Source organism: Ipomoea nil, unplaced genomic scaffold (assembly GCF_001879475.1).
Source record: "Ipomoea nil cultivar Tokyo-kokei standard unplaced genomic scaffold, Asagao_1.1 scaffold3321, whole genome shotgun sequence".
Lineage (NCBI taxonomy): Eukaryota > Viridiplantae > Streptophyta > Magnoliopsida > Solanales > Convolvulaceae > Ipomoea > Ipomoea nil.
In genome coordinates this window covers 6,563,456-6,579,553 of record NW_017619749.1, presented here as the reverse complement: position 1 = coordinate 6,579,553, position 16,098 = coordinate 6,563,456, and the positions used below count along the sequence as shown (strand labels likewise).

At 33.7% G+C, this 16,098-nt stretch overlaps 1 long non-coding RNA gene across 1 annotated transcript; it reads left to right on the top strand.

Moving 5' to 3' along the window:
- The first annotated feature begins 14,883 nt into the window (after nucleotides 1–14,883).
- Nucleotides 14,884–16,059, top strand: LOC109170617. The gene is made up of 3 exons (XR_002052473.1): nucleotides 14,884–15,279; nucleotides 15,372–15,431; nucleotides 16,031–16,059. It is a non-coding gene; the product is annotated as an uncharacterized LOC109170617 (long non-coding RNA).
- Nucleotides 16,060–16,098: the final 39 nt, after the last annotated feature.

The window sequence follows — 16,098 nt, the reverse complement described above, 5'->3', positions numbered from 1 at the left end:
CAATCTTTACTCCAACTTCTCCAATTCATTCAACCTCTCTATGAGCCTGCAGTTCCAGAAGAAATCAAACATCCATTTTTTCTGCAAAATCTATGCAAAGTACATTTCACCAGAACAAGGATAAGGCGCGAGAAAAATCCTTCTTCTTGCGATTAATCTCACCTTCTTACTTGTTTCTTGGAGCTCCCCAGCGAGAACGAATTCATCTAAAGATTAGATATACCTTCATAGGAAAACAATGCAGCATATAAATACACTAGAAGTAAAAGAAAATACAGAGATTCACAATGAGAAAGACTGACAAACCATACCTTGTGAAAGTTAAAAACCAAATCTAACTCGCAGACATTACTAAAGAAGTGATCCAGTATCTCCACAAACAAGTGGATGCACTCCAAATAAGCCAACTCGTTGTCCGTCATATCAACATACAGCGAGAAAAATAGCCCAGCATACTGCCAGTAGATAAGTAGATTATCTTGTGTGCTCGGAACTGACAAGGAAAACATCAACTACACGCCATTACAATCCCGCAGAACCAAAGAATTCACTCTCATACTCTGTAAAAGTGTCTTCAAAACGACACCCTCGGGGATTAACAGTATGTTTTATCTCATCTCCTTCTTGGATTAGTTAGTAGAACTGTGAAGAGAACTAGCAGGTGAGAAACAATTAACTATTTCCTTCACATTCCGCTCTTCACCACAATCAACAGAGTCAGTATTCAATCAGAGCATCTTTGGCAGTACAGTTTAAGGAATCAATGGCCTCTTCTTAACTTTGAAAGGAATAGAACACACAGCACAGATCTTATCATTGCATGAAAAGTTTTACATGAGGAAATAGAACGATTTGTGAAAAAAAAAAAAAGTTCTAACACCCTCAGCTCCACAAAGTTGGTGAATTTGGGGTCTCTATTCATGACCAACCGATGAACCTCCAGAACCAGATCAAATGTTAAAACTCAGCATTAATGACACAAATGTATCGAGATATCATAGAAAGAACATGTTTTCGACTTTGTGCTTCTCGGATTCCTCGAGGGGGGTGTAATACTTGGCCAAACGAGTCTATCCTTGCCAGTTTTTAAGCAGAATGAATCAAATCTGCCCATTTCAAGCCCAAACCAAACCATCAACCAATTCGCCAGAGAAATGAATCGAGAGAACACCCAAATGGCAATGCTTGAAATTACCATTTTGATAGAACCACTGGATCCAAGAGACAAGACTGGGTTGATTCAGTCTGGCATTTAGCGAAAAAGAGAAGCTTTTCTGTTTTGCCCGCCGTCTGGAACAGTATATTATTTTGAAGTATTTCCTTTCTTCTTTAAAAAAAAAAAAAAAAAATACAACCACCTAGTATTTTTATTTTTAATGAGAGAAACTATGTTGCTAGACGTGTTCTAGAAGCACTGCTCACACTTTTGCCAGCATGTTTAATCACTCCTTTCAAAGCAGTCAAAATAGCATCACGAATTCCAACATCTGAATACTGCTGCCCATATCACCACAATATTAGATTTTGAAGGTTAAAACCAAAGAAAAGAGAAGGAAAAAAAAAACATAAGATGAAGTATGCCACCTGTAAAGCAGATAAAAGATCACCAACACGGCAACACCAAAGGATCAATCCTAGTTGTGGGTGCACTTAGTTTACCAAGGGCAAGACAGCACTTGATCGAACAGTCCTGCAAACAACTTGCATAGCATGAGCTAGGAATATACATTGTAGTACCGAACCTAACAAAATAAACAAGTCTAAAAAAGAACCGAAAAACCATAAGAATTAAAAGCTAACCTTGTATTATCCTGCAAACACTTATCAAATGTTGTTTGAAGCTGGGGAAGAAAAGGCTTTAGGGCCAACCCACCCTTACGTATTATGATGCTCAAAGTTGAGAGAATTGCACTTTTAACTTGCCATGGGAACCTGTCCCCTATCATACGGATCAACGGCCTACACCAAATAACAATTCATGAACAAGCAATCTAGAATGGCCTTACACTGGTGAGCCAAAAGTTCAGACAATTAGAGGACTGTTTTATAGTTGATGCACTAATAAAGGGCATAGTTCACTGCATACCATAAATAGGCAACGTAATGTGTATAGCTTATTTTGTTGGTTGCAATCCTTTTAATAGCCTCTGGTCAAAACTAGCAATGTGTAGAACTATAGTAACAGCTCATACGGTCATACCGTGTAATTGGAATGAAAAACTCATTTAATGCTTGCTCACTTGGCACTTCAATTAACCCTCCACGTCCCAAAGCTGCTTTCTCTCTTAATTCAGCAGATCCAATTATAAGACCATGCAGATAATAAAGGAAATTCACATAACCATGCAATCAAAGCTCAACAATCTTGCATTCTTAATACTTGTTACCAATGCTTGTAATAATGCGAAACAGATTCCAAAAACGACAACACCAATAATAAAAACAATCTTTATGTATAATTAATAGATTATACTTAGTTCCTTACATATAATAATTCTTGGAAGAATTTCTCTGCTATAATTATTAAATATTAGAAAATTTGGTATACAAATGAAGAGATTCTTTTTAGGGCAAAAAATAAATGAAGTAAATGAAGTAAGCCTACAAAAGAATATTGACACCTATTATAAACTTAAATGAATCAACCAGATTTCTCATAGTATTTCAAAGAGAGAGAGAGAGAGAGAAAGAGAGAGAGAGAGCGCGATAAGCATAAAGAACAAGCTTAAAGCATGTAATTATAATACATAGCCCGTTCAACAGGAAGGAGCACATTAGGATGCCAACTCCATAGCAAACATGTAAACCTTGTGTATAACAACAAAATAAAAGATTACCAGTGTTCGTGATATTAGGATAGTCATAACAACAGGAAGATCTTTGGTTCCAAGCACATCAGCCACAGAATGTAAAGCCAATGCTATCCCTTGTCTGCCGATCCAACCAGCACCAATATTGTCCTCACAAAAACCAGCATCACGGATATACAATCATTTTTAAACTAAATAGCACACTTGAAAATTATTTTTAAACTAAAGAGCACAATTGAAAATTATTTTTAAACTAGAGCACATTTGAAAATGATTTTTAAACTAAAGAGTACACTTGAAAATCATTTTTAAACTAAAGAGCACACTTGAAAATCCTTTTTAAACTAAAGAGCACACTTGAAATCATATACCTATTAATAGTACTTGAACCAAATAAAAGGAAACCTGCTGTGGTTTTAGTTTTTCAGCAAAGGACAAGGTCAAAACATTTTATCACACAGTATAGCAAAAACTAATTAACCCAAAAGGATGAAATAGGCAGGCATACCTTTGACAGAATCAACAAAGAAAACAGAAGGATCCGCCTCATCAATGGCTGATTGCAACTCTTCATCATCACAAAAATCATCATCAGATGAGTCATCCTCGTCATCATTAGAGCGGAAAGCACTCGCCTGAAAACCACAAAGTTTAAGCATATAGAGATGGATGTTAATTTCACAAAGGAAATGAACAGAAAACAAGCAGGAACAAGATGCTTAGATGGGTATGATACAATTTGTCTCTTAATTCTGTTATCTTTGCTGCCAACTTTTGGAGCCTTAGGCTGTCAGCTTCATCTCCATCCTCGTCATCATCTGCCATTTCTCTATCAGACTCATCGTCATCATCATCACTTCGAAATCCATCCATCTCAACCTCATCTTCAGCTTCCTCTGCCTTTGCAGCTTCTGAAGATATAGAAGGTAGAAAATGATATCAAACATTAAGAGAATAATCAGAATATACCATCTAAAGTGCAAATGAAACAAATAGAAAAACCAGTATGGGAAAAACATAGAATAAAAAAAATAAAATGGTTACTTACCAGCAAGTTGCTCCTTGTGCATACAAGGAGGTCAAGAATGGCCTTAAAAAAATGCCATCAAAGGCAGCTGCTGGCATTTGATCAGCAGGAAGACTGAGCAATGATGTCAAGCCCAAGCAGCAAACCTTCTTCTCATACTCCCTGCAATACCAACATGGCAAGAATTAGAAACCATCACTTCTCGTAGCTTTGTTTTTCTTATGCCTTTTACATCTCTCCACAAGAACTACAAGACCAACATATTGCTACCTTTTAGAATTAGCCCGAGCTCCACTTTTTTTAGTTTGTTGTATAGCATATGGAACAAAGATTGAAGATCTCTGTAGCAACACCAAGCTTTTGCAGTATGCTCGGCGTAAATGAAGGGTTATAGTAAAGAGCATCAACAATCTGTCAATAAGAAACAAATTTAGAGGTAATTTCACAGGAAAAGAAGGCCACAAACACAGAGTATTTTTTTTTTATTTGAATGATAGAGAAAAACTATGTAACTACAAGTGTTCTAGAAGCACTGCTCACACTTTTGGCAGCATGTTTGATCACTCCTTTCAAAGCGGTCAAAATAGCTTCACCAATTCCAACATCTGAAGCCTGCTGCGATATCACCACAATATTAGATTTTGAAAGTTAAAACCAAAGAAAAGAAACAAAAAAAGAAACATAAGATGAAGTACCGTCACCTGCAAAGCAGATAAAAGATCACCAACCAAAGGATCAATCCTAGTTGCGAGTGCACTTAGTTTACCAAGGGCAAGAGCTAGATCGAACAGTCCTGCAAACAACTTGCATAGCATGAGACAGGAATATACATCGTAGTACCGAACCAAACATAATAGACGAGTCTCAAGATGAACCGAAAAACCATAAATATTAGAATCTAACCTCAACCTTGTATTATCCTGCAAACACTTAACAAATGTTCACACTCGTAGGACTATATTTTCAATAACAGACAATGATTGTATACAGTAAACATCTAAGATTACTACCATTATTACCATGATCCTACCACAAAGAAGTTCAGATTCATTAAACTAAAAGCATTATTGACAGAAGGTGATTTACCTGTCAACCTCCCACATAGCCTTCACTTCAACATGATCAGTTATATAAAGAATATTATATTCAAATATAATGTAAACTGGATTGAAGAAAACACTGCGTAGAAATTAAAATAATAAAATATGATTAACTATTACCTTGCCGGGATGTTGATGCGATTGCGGCGGGATATGGAGATGGCATCGTCGCCGGGCATGACGTCGCGTCGAAGATGCCAAGGGTGTGAGGCCTGCTTGACACCTCCAGTGTCATTGATGGCAATGACATCAAGGGGAAAATCCTTCCTTCCATGCCAACACCTCAAGAAGCTCCTTCCATGAATGGCCCCCTCCTCTGCTTCCCTTCTCTGCCCTCCTCTATAGTCGAGACGTCGAGACAGAGCAATCGGAAATAGGAAAACCAAAATAAATAGCCGAACTTAAAATTTTAATCCGTTGGAGATTTTTAAAAAAATTTAATCCGTTGGAGAATTTTTTAGAAATTTAATCCGTTGGAGATTTTCGAGAGCAGCGCGTGGGCTGTTGCTCGAGCTGTAAATTTCCGGTATGTGCCCGTTCAATACCAGCTTCTGTATGTGAACATCTTTAGCATGTTAGATAGCGCTTTCTTGTCGTGGTTGGAGCAGCAGCAGAAAGAGGCATCTGGGAAACAATGTTTGGCTTCAGTTCCCATTTCAAATGACCCTAAAGATGAATGCAAATGAAGATGCCTTTTTCTTATCTTATCTTATCTTAGATTTAATAAGACTTAATAAGATTTAGGGTTGTAGAAGATAGTTGATACTTAGATTCTAGATATAAGATTTTTAAAATTGTTTTATAATTTGATATTACTGTTATAGACTTATTGTATTGCATGCTGATTTGTAACTCAAAAAAAATCCTAATTCAGTTTGAATAATTTTTTCGCACGTGCAAATGGGTACTTTAATTGCTATCACATAAAATCAATCGATATATTATTGTAGTTACGTAATAGAGTTTCTGATGTAGTCTTTTCAGTGTATTTTTGAAAACTATGTGATAGAAGACCTCTCAGTGAGCACAAATAGTGACTGCATATGGCGATAACAAAAAGGTAAACAAAAAAAAAAACAAAACAAAACAAAAACAAAAAAAACAGTAGTAAGGTAAATTGATAGAATTGTTTGTTGTGAATTATTTCCTATCACTCTGAATTTCGTGAGCTTCTTCATAGTAGTTCCTTAGAGTTTATAATTTTCACTTGAAATATTTTTGAAAATGACAATGTTTTGAATTTCTATATTTTGATGGATATAAAGACATGTGAAGAACAAAGTTTTTAAAAAAAAGTAATAATTAAGAGTCATTTTTAATATTCTGGTGTGATAGACATTCATTAAATTTAGATATGAGTACGATATGTTTTCAACAAAATATTTTTATATTATATTTGTATACTCTTTCTTCATATATATCTAACATTTTTTAATATGTTTTCCTAAGATGGTGCAGTTGCCTTTGCAGGTTGGAAAGTATTACCACCTATCATAACTTCTATGAGATGGCAGTGAGCAAAAATTCCATAAGGTATTGGGTCAACACAAAGGAACTTGGGAGATTTAGTTGAAGATGGCATACGATATGCGAATTCTTTACTTAATGTTATTTTAACTTATATAATCATCTAGAATTTCAGATATGTTAGTTTGCATGCTTAGATGTAGAGTTTATAATGTTCGCTCTAAATTCCAGAACTAAAAACCTTCTTTAAATTTCACAAAATTTTTCTAAATTCCAAGTCTCTTTTGTCGTTGTCCAGCTCTAATGACCTAGAATTTTCATTCTCTTATTACAGTTACTCTTATCTTTATCAATCTCTTTTCATTTTTTACATGCTATCCTTTGACCAGTCTAAAATGGGTATTATGTACCGTATATAACCCTTGTGTTCTTCGTCCTATTGAGTCTCTGTTTTACAGTATGGTCAACATAGTTTGCACTCCTATACATGTATTTAGCTATGAAATCTAACGAAAAACCTTATCTATACATACTTGTTACTACTATTGGCAATGGTTGGTACCTTTGTTTTGAGAAGGATTTTAAAAGAGTCATTATAAAGATTAGTCTGAAAAAGATAGCAAAATCCATTTTAAAAAGTCTCAAAGTTTTTTTTTTTTTTTTTAAACATGTCTTCAATATTTGAAGGGACCAGAACCGAAACACCAAAACAATGATTCAACTTAAAATTTCTTTAAAAGTCAAACTCCATCATCAACTGTGATCTTCAACTTGTTCTCAATCGATAGTTTCTTTGAAGAAGTATTGCTTGAGGAAAATTCATCTAATATACGACGCTTTGACAACTCCCCGAGTCTAGATCCTCAACATCCTTCACAGTCTCAATTAAGGCCAAGGGATTTTCAGCCTCACCTTATGAAAGAAACTCCTAAAAGAGAAAGCCTTTTTAATTTTAATATAGGACGACTAAGACATAGATTTTTGAATTGATATAAGGTAAAAGTATTTCAATTTTACCTCATCTAATTCAAATAGTCCTTGCTCTAGCTTAGAAGTTGGATCATTGTCAAAGTTTTTCAGTAGTTCAGGATAGTAGGAATCAACCAATGAACGATTGTTCAGCGAAGGCAGTAGGAAGGTTATTTATAACCGTTTTTTTTCTCACGAAAATCTTAAAAATCAGTGTCATGGGACACAATAATAAAATCTCATATGGGAGTAGTTGCTTATCCTAAGTCAAGAATTTGACATAGTTAATAGTAAGCTTTAGACTTTGAAAGTAAACTCATTTAATAAGTAATTGTGCATCACCTGTGGATATTTTCCTCTCAGTTCTATAGCCGACATGACTATCAATTCTTTACACTCATTGTCCCAAAAGGAATGGTGCATTACCATCCCTGTCAACAACTATCACTTTAATTTTGTACCTCAAAATACCTTCTCCCCATGTTCTTTTACACTTGTAACAGTCATAGAAGCCCTTCGTATTCAAGGAAAGTTTTGTGTTTGTGTTACATTCCTGTGTCTTGCATGAGTTATAACACCAGTCCAAACCACTTTCTATTCCCTCTCCAAACTGAATATCAATAAAAATAAAAAGTTAGTCTAGAAGACTATTGCTTATATTATAATATAAGTAATAGACTTTAGAAAAAACAATACCTGTATTTTCTCAAACACATCACTTATGGTACTCATAATCATAGACCCACGGTTGAATGTGTCAAAAGTATTGGCAGCAGACAAGCTTGTATTAGAACAAATACTCCGCATAGGAGACTTCTCACCACGCATACTAAAGTGAACACAATAGAAAGTAAGAATAAAAAAAACTCAAAAACTGAAAAAGTTTGAAAACTCAATGGTAGTATTTACCTTTCCCTAAAATCAATTATTTTAGGAATGTCTTCATTTATAAATAATTGAGTCGCATCATATGAAGATGAAATTTTAGTTTCCCCAGCTATTGAAAAAGACAAAGTAATTTGTATTAATGAAATAATAAAAAATTACATAGGCTATAAAATCAAGTAAAGATGTGAACTTACTGTTGAATCAGGTTTTTGCCCTACAAAATTGCATCAAAATAAATACAGGATCAGTGGCGCTTTTTTTTTTTTTTTTTTATACCAAGAATCGACCTTATTAACATGGTCGTCCCAAACAGTGCATTTCATTTCATCACCACTAAAGACACAAAAGCAGTTCAGATAAAAAAAAAAAAAAAAAAAAAAAAAAAAAGATTACAATAAAATTGTGAACTAACACGTAATATGCCTTTCATCCTGTATAAGAAAGTTTATCAACCGGGAAGGCCTTCCACCAATAACCTTTTCTATAGGAGAATATATTTCAACTATCCTTCTAATCACATATAAAAAACAGAAAGTCACAAAGAATTAAATCCAATATAAATACGAATGCAGTATCAATTTTTTTTAATGAAATAGATTATTTACCAATAAATTCCTTGTCGTCTATCTCAGTTGATTTCAAAGATTTAAAACTTCTCAAATGAAACATGTGCCTAGGAAAATATTTATTTTTGTACTCCTTAACAATAGTAGAATAGTTTAACTTGGCCATAAATTTATTATTGCTAGTCTTATAAGTATAAAAGTTAGTAACAACAAAAAGTTTTTTTAGACAATAAACTTTGCCTTCAACAAATCTATTCTGAAATTTAGCAACATGCTCGCGGGGTATATGAGCATGTAAGACATTACCATGCAATTACATTAAAAAAATATTGTTGTGATTTTGCAAATTACCCTACAATTGATGAATTTATTTTCACATATTATATGCTTACCTCCCGATCATGGAGCACGCATTCTCGACACTTTCATTGCCCCTACATTCTCTAACTCCATATGTACGGATACATCTTACCTTCAACGCACACGTGATTTTCATGGGCGTTATCTGGCTGGCCAAAATGTAGAGAGGAGACATACTTGAATTGATATTTTCTACTGATCTGACAACGTGTTTGTAGTGATGTAGAATTACCACGATGTATATGAATTGATGTTAGACTCATTTTATAAGCCATGAATTACAGTTCTATTACGAATGTTTATTTAAAATTACCACGATGTATATGAATTGATGTTAGACTCATTTTATAAGCCATGAATTACAGTTCTATTACGAATGTTTATTTAGAACTGTTTATATTCATGCTAACGTTTTGGAATCCCAAAGAAATAAGGATTCATTGAATAATAATTGGTGAATAATAATTGTAAATTAATTTTACCATTTCATTCACACTTTTGGAGGGAAAAATATTGTGGCTAAGATTCTGCTTTATTATATATTATATATTATATATTATATATAATAATAATAATAATAATAATAATAATAACAATAATAATAATAATAATAATATTATTATTATTATTATTATTATTATTATTATTATTATATATAATAATCTAAAAACATAATAAGTGTGGATGAAGGTTATACCCTTCATTTATGTCCATTTTTTCCGTTAAGTTTTATGATACATTATGCTATAAATGTTGTACTATACAATATTTTGGACAAACATACCCCTACTGTTATAGCTTCTGTTATCTTTTCCACTATTGCTACCATGCACATGCATCCACCATATATTTTCTTATTTTTAATAATAACATACACATTATATATTGGGGTTATATGTTAATTATTTCTTAAAATATAAATATTAAATTTATAGAAATGTTTTACATTACCATTATAATAATAATAATAATAATTATTATTATTGTTATTATTATTATAATTATTATTATTATTTACAATAATTTAAATATCTAAAATCTAAATGAATTTAAAATTTTAATATTGGGCACCTATTTTTTGCGCATCGCGCATAAGAAATACTAGTAATAATATAAAGATAAAGATAAAGATAGAGATAAAGATAAATATATATAAAGATAAAGATAATGTACTTCATCTATATAAATATATTTTTTATTTTTAGTTTACATTCTTCCAAAGAAATGCTGAACCCCAACCCTAAGGGTTATTTTTAGTTTACACAAATGTGTGAATCATAGTCTATGAAATAATGATTGGAAATAATGGCACAAGGCCCTTTTATTGACAAATTATGTTGTACAACTGTGTGCACACAGTTGCAAAAACGACATTATTTTACTTTAAAAAAATTTATTTTTGATTGTCGTTAGTTACGTAAATATATGTTTATAATAATTTTATATTTTCACAATCTAAATGTATAGTTATGAAGTTGTGGATGTGTAGTTATGCATTCAATTCTGAATGTATAGTTATGAAGTTATGGATGTGTAGTTATGCAATTCTGAATGTATAGTTATGAAGTTATGGATGTGTAGTTATGCAATTCTGAATGTATAGTTATGAAGTTATGGATGTGTAATTATGCAATTATGAATGTATAATTATGAAGTTATGAATGTGTAATTATGCAATTCTGAATGTATAGTTATGAAGTTATGGATGTGTAGTTATGCATGCAATTCTGAATGTATAGTTATGAAGTTATGGATGTGTACTTATGCAATTCTGAATGTATAGTTATGAAGTTATGGATGTGTAATTATGCAATTTTAAATGTATAATTATGAAGTTATGGATGTGTAGTTATGCAATTCTGAATGTATAGTTATGAAGTTATGGATGTATAGTTACGCAATTCTGAATGTATAGTTACGCAATTCTAAATGTATAGTTATGAAGTTATGGATGTGTAGTTATGTAATTTTGAATGTATAGTTATGAAGTTAATGAATGTGTAGTTATGCAATTCTGAATGTATAGTTATGAAGTTATGGATGTGTATTTATGCAATTCTGAATGTATAGTTATGAAGTTATGGATGTATAGTTCAAATTATGCACAACACAACGCCGTGAATGACCATCGAAACTGATTATTTTTTAAAAATTGAACGTAAAAACGCATCGTTAATTTTTGCAACCGTATGCACCATATATGATGCACACGGTTACACGGCATAAAGCTCCCTTAATATTTGATGCACCGTCGGTGCATAGATGCTATACACCGGCGGTTAATGAGAAGATGCCACATCATTAAATAAAAAAAGTCAATATTGATTAGGTCCTTTTTTACAATATTTAAGACTTGTATTTTATTAGGAAAGTCTTTATTTCTAACTAACAAAATATATGTATTTTTCTAAACATATTTATTACTTAATTATTATTTATCTAATTTCTATTGCATTTTTAATTATTAAATACATTATTAATTAAATTGACCCAAATGGTGTTTTTTTTTTTTTTTTTTTTTTACCAATGATATATCAATTCAAAATTGAGTCCAAAACAAGTTAAAATGGTTCATTTTAGTTTACAAGAATATAATGTTGAAACGATTGATTATTCTAACATCAAAACATTCTCAGTATCTAATCTACAATGTCCATTCACCCTCTCGCTAAAAGCGGGATAACTAATACCATCATTGTTTTGGGCATTTTAAGCTCGAGAGTAGTATATAGACTTGATCTTGCGGTAAGTAAAACTTAATGGTGCACAGTTGCCCAACCACAACCCCCATCGTATGCACTGCAGAATCTTTAGTCGCATTTAATGTTCTTGTAAATCCTCCGCACAAACAAATTAGATCCCATGTACCCAACCGCACCACAGAGTATCCCCAAACCGAGGTAGAATATTAAAGTGTATCCAAAATAAAAGCTGATTTGGTGGTGTTGTTTTATTTATTTAGTACAACATTTAAAATAATACTACATATCAAAAATATCAATTTTAATCTAGATCAACAAATACGTTCATAATGTTTATAGATTAAAATTGATATTTTTTATCTAGATTAAGAAAAACATTCATAATGTCCATAGATTAAGAAATACGTTCATAATGTTCATTGATTAATAAAAATTAAAATAGTTGTAAAAGTGTTTTATTTCCAAATGGTTTAATAATTAAATAAAATTAAAAAAATAATTACAAGGCGCCAATGTAGTAGGGTGATTAATGTTTGGGAACAATATATACTTCATTAGTTCATTCACAGTATGTGTGATTAATATATATTTAATATAAAATAATCATCATTTGTCAATTTAATTAATAATGTATATAATAATTAAAAATGCAATGAAAATAGATAGATAATAATTAAATAATAAATATGTTTAGGAAAGTAGATATATTTTAGGCTAAAGTGTCATTCCGCACCATGAACCAATAGCGATTTTTCATGTCGTACCCTAGTCTTTCATAAGTGCTAATTAGATGCACAAACCAAAAAAAAATAAATTCATCTAGAACTTTTTACAGGTTACTTATAGGTTGTAGGTTATAATTTGCTGACATGGATTTTTCCTTTTATTTTTTCATACACATGTAGTCAACACAGTCTTCTCACCCTCCCCTCTCCTTTGATCTCAGCCGTCAATTTGTAGCTCTTCTCCGGCGCTCCCTTCCTCCCGTCGGTGGTCGTTAATCTTTACCACCCATTTGTACTTCCAGTCAAACCCATCCTCCTCCGAACTCTTGATCTCCGGCGTCCAGGTGTACTTCTTGTCCCCAACTTTTGTCTTCTTTTTCTCCAGCTATAACTGGTCAAACTCCAGTTTCAGCGCCGAGACCCGATCACACAGGCTCTGTAAGCAGTGGAGGATTCACCACAGTTTATTTCGGGAAGTTCGCTGATTCGACGTTGACGGCGATGAAAATCGTGGACTTATTCATGCTTCGCATTTCTCTTTTAAGATCGTACCAGTTGACACAAACAAATGAAGAACTAGCTTAACCACAAATTTACCACAAGCTTCCAACTTTTTTCCAACATCACACTATTCTGCACATCAACCACAACAGTGTCATCGTCATTGTCATTGCCACAAAATCCTCCTCCTCCGCTGCTACCCTTAAATGCTAGTACGAAACTAGATGAGAAGAAGTATGTGGAGTCGCAGAACATGACGGATGACGAGCTGTTGTGGTTAACCGCATCGTTAATGGCAAAAACATGTAAAGATGTAGCAACGAAATACTGATGGATGCATTATTTATGCATGCATGTAGGCTGTGTTTTGAGGAAGTATATCGATGATCGACGCAGCAAGAAGAGTCCTAGCCAACGCCCTACTCGATCTCTCCAACTCGATCTCGCCCTCCATCTTCTTCATCGGCCACGGACATCGGTGATGGCAACTACACTTCGTCTCGCTTCTAGACGCCGCCAAACACCGCCGTGCACTGCTATAATAATATTAGTTCTTTATTCTCATTGCCCACTGAGAAAAACTTCTGAATAAGGTAACTCCCAGATTTGTTCTTCATCAAATCACCCATATTCTATAATCTCAGATAGCACAATCTCAGTTCCTTCATTGTCCAAGAAAACGAGATTATCCTGCAATATTTTGCTCCCATTTTGATCATTTGCTAAAAGAAACTATCTTTCATCGAATATCCTCAAGATTCAAGGTTCCTTGATGAATTTCATCATTCTTGGTCAAAATTACAGGTCAGAGCATTCGAAAAAGAATGGGCAAGAAAGAAAGGAATCTCCGGCACCGTCAGAGGGTGGTAACGACGGAGCCCGTAATCCGACGACACGCACAGATGGGAGAGAACTGATTCGAGGCCAAGAACGTCGGGGGGTTTGGGTAAATCTCCGGCAAACTGCTCCACTACGGTGGAGAATTCTGGTGCGATTGAGGCGCCGTCGCCGGCTGAAGATACGATGGGGTTCTCACTCCCCAGTGCTGTCTCTCCATCACCGTTACAAAAAAGGAATATGCAAGAAAGGAAGGAAAAAAAAATCTCAGATTCAGATAGATAGATATTGTTGCTGCCTGCTTGCTTCGCCGGAGCTCACTCCGTCTCTTGTTCCTTTTTCGTCCAGATAGCGAGAGAGAAAGAGAGCTCACGCCGGTGTCAGTTTTTTTTTTTTTTTTAATAATTAACAATGCTTATGTGGACTCCATCTCTCAGTTTTAATAAGTCCACATCAATACTACCGGCTCCAAGTCATCAACTTTACCGGATAACTTGTTAAATGTTCTAAATGAAAAAAATAATTAGTTTGTGTATCTAATCAGCACTTATGAAAGATCGTGGGGCGGCATGAAGAATCAATCAACGGAGTTTGTGCCTGCCTATATTTTATTAGTTAGAAATAAAGAGTTTTCTAATAAAATACAAGTCTTAAATATTTCAAAAAAGGACTCAACTAATATTGACTTTTTTATTTAATGATGTGGCATCTTCCCTTCACCGCCGGTGTATAGCATCTATACTCCGACGGTGTATCACATATTAATCCTTATTTGTTATAAATCATAAACATAAACACGACCTCAAATTATAGAAAAAAAAAATGACCTAATTAATTACTATGGACCTTTCCTGTGCTGAGCCCAATTTATAACTCATCGGCCTACGTATAATATCCCAAGCCTAAGCCGAACCCTAACCCTTGTTCGGACCGGCAGACCACAATCCCCTTCTCTCATCTCGCTCTAAACCATCTCAAATATCCTCAAATCCCTTCCCTTCTCCGGCTTTAAATTTCAAAATCTCCAACGGATTAAAATTATAAGTCGGCGCCGAGGCTCGGCTACTCGGCTATTTATTTAGGGTTTCCTATTTCCGATTGCTCTGTCTCAGCTATAGAGGAGGGCAGAGGAGGGGGCATTCATTCATGGATTCGGAAGAATTGGAAGGAACTTCTTGAGGTGCTGGCATGGAAGGAAGGATTCTCCCCTTGATGTCATTGCCATCAATGACACCGGAGTTGTCAAGCAGGCCTCTCACCTTCTCAAATACGACGGCAAGGTCATCAAAATCGTATCCAGCCGCAATCCCATCAATATCCCGGCAAGGTAATATTTTATTATTTTAATTTCTACGCAGTGTTTTCTTCAATCCAGTTGACATTATATTTGTATATAATATTCTTTATATGATTGATCAGGTTGAACTGAAAGCTATGTGGGAGGTGGAAAAGAAAGAGCAGCGGATAAGAAATTGACAGGTAAATTGGTTTAATGAATTTGAACTTCTTTGTGGTAGGACCATGGTAATAATGGTAGTAATCTTAGATGTCTGTTGTCTGAATTTTATGCCTGCCTGTTCTTGATTATTTTATGTCCTAAATTCTTTTCTGCCCATCTAGTCTTTCTCACAATTTTGGAGTCTTTTCCCTTTTTCATTTTAAAAATGATTTTCAGAGTTTCAAGTATTCTTTTTAGTATTTAAAATGTTTTTTTCTGTTGTCTGAATTTCATTGCCTGCCTGTTCTTATTATTTTGTGTCCTAAATTCTTTTCTGCCCATCTGGTTTTCCCCACATTTTTGGGTTCTTTTCCCCTTGTCATTTTTAAAATGATTTTCAGAGTTTTCAAGTATTCTTTTTAGTATTTAAAATATTTTTCCACGTTTTTAAGTGTTCTTTTTAGGTTTTAAAATGATTTTTAGCGTTTTGAAGTGTTATTTTTAATTTTTAAAATAGTTTTCAACAGAGTTAATTTTTTTAATATCAACAGCGTTTTGATATGATTTTTCCTGAGGTATGTTCAGTTTTATCTTTAATATTTTAACTCGGCATGGACATAAATTATTATTCTATGAGCAGTATACTATTGAGGAAAAGGTGATTTAAAGAGCTTATAAGAAGCTTACACTTGATGCTTTGGTTATCCA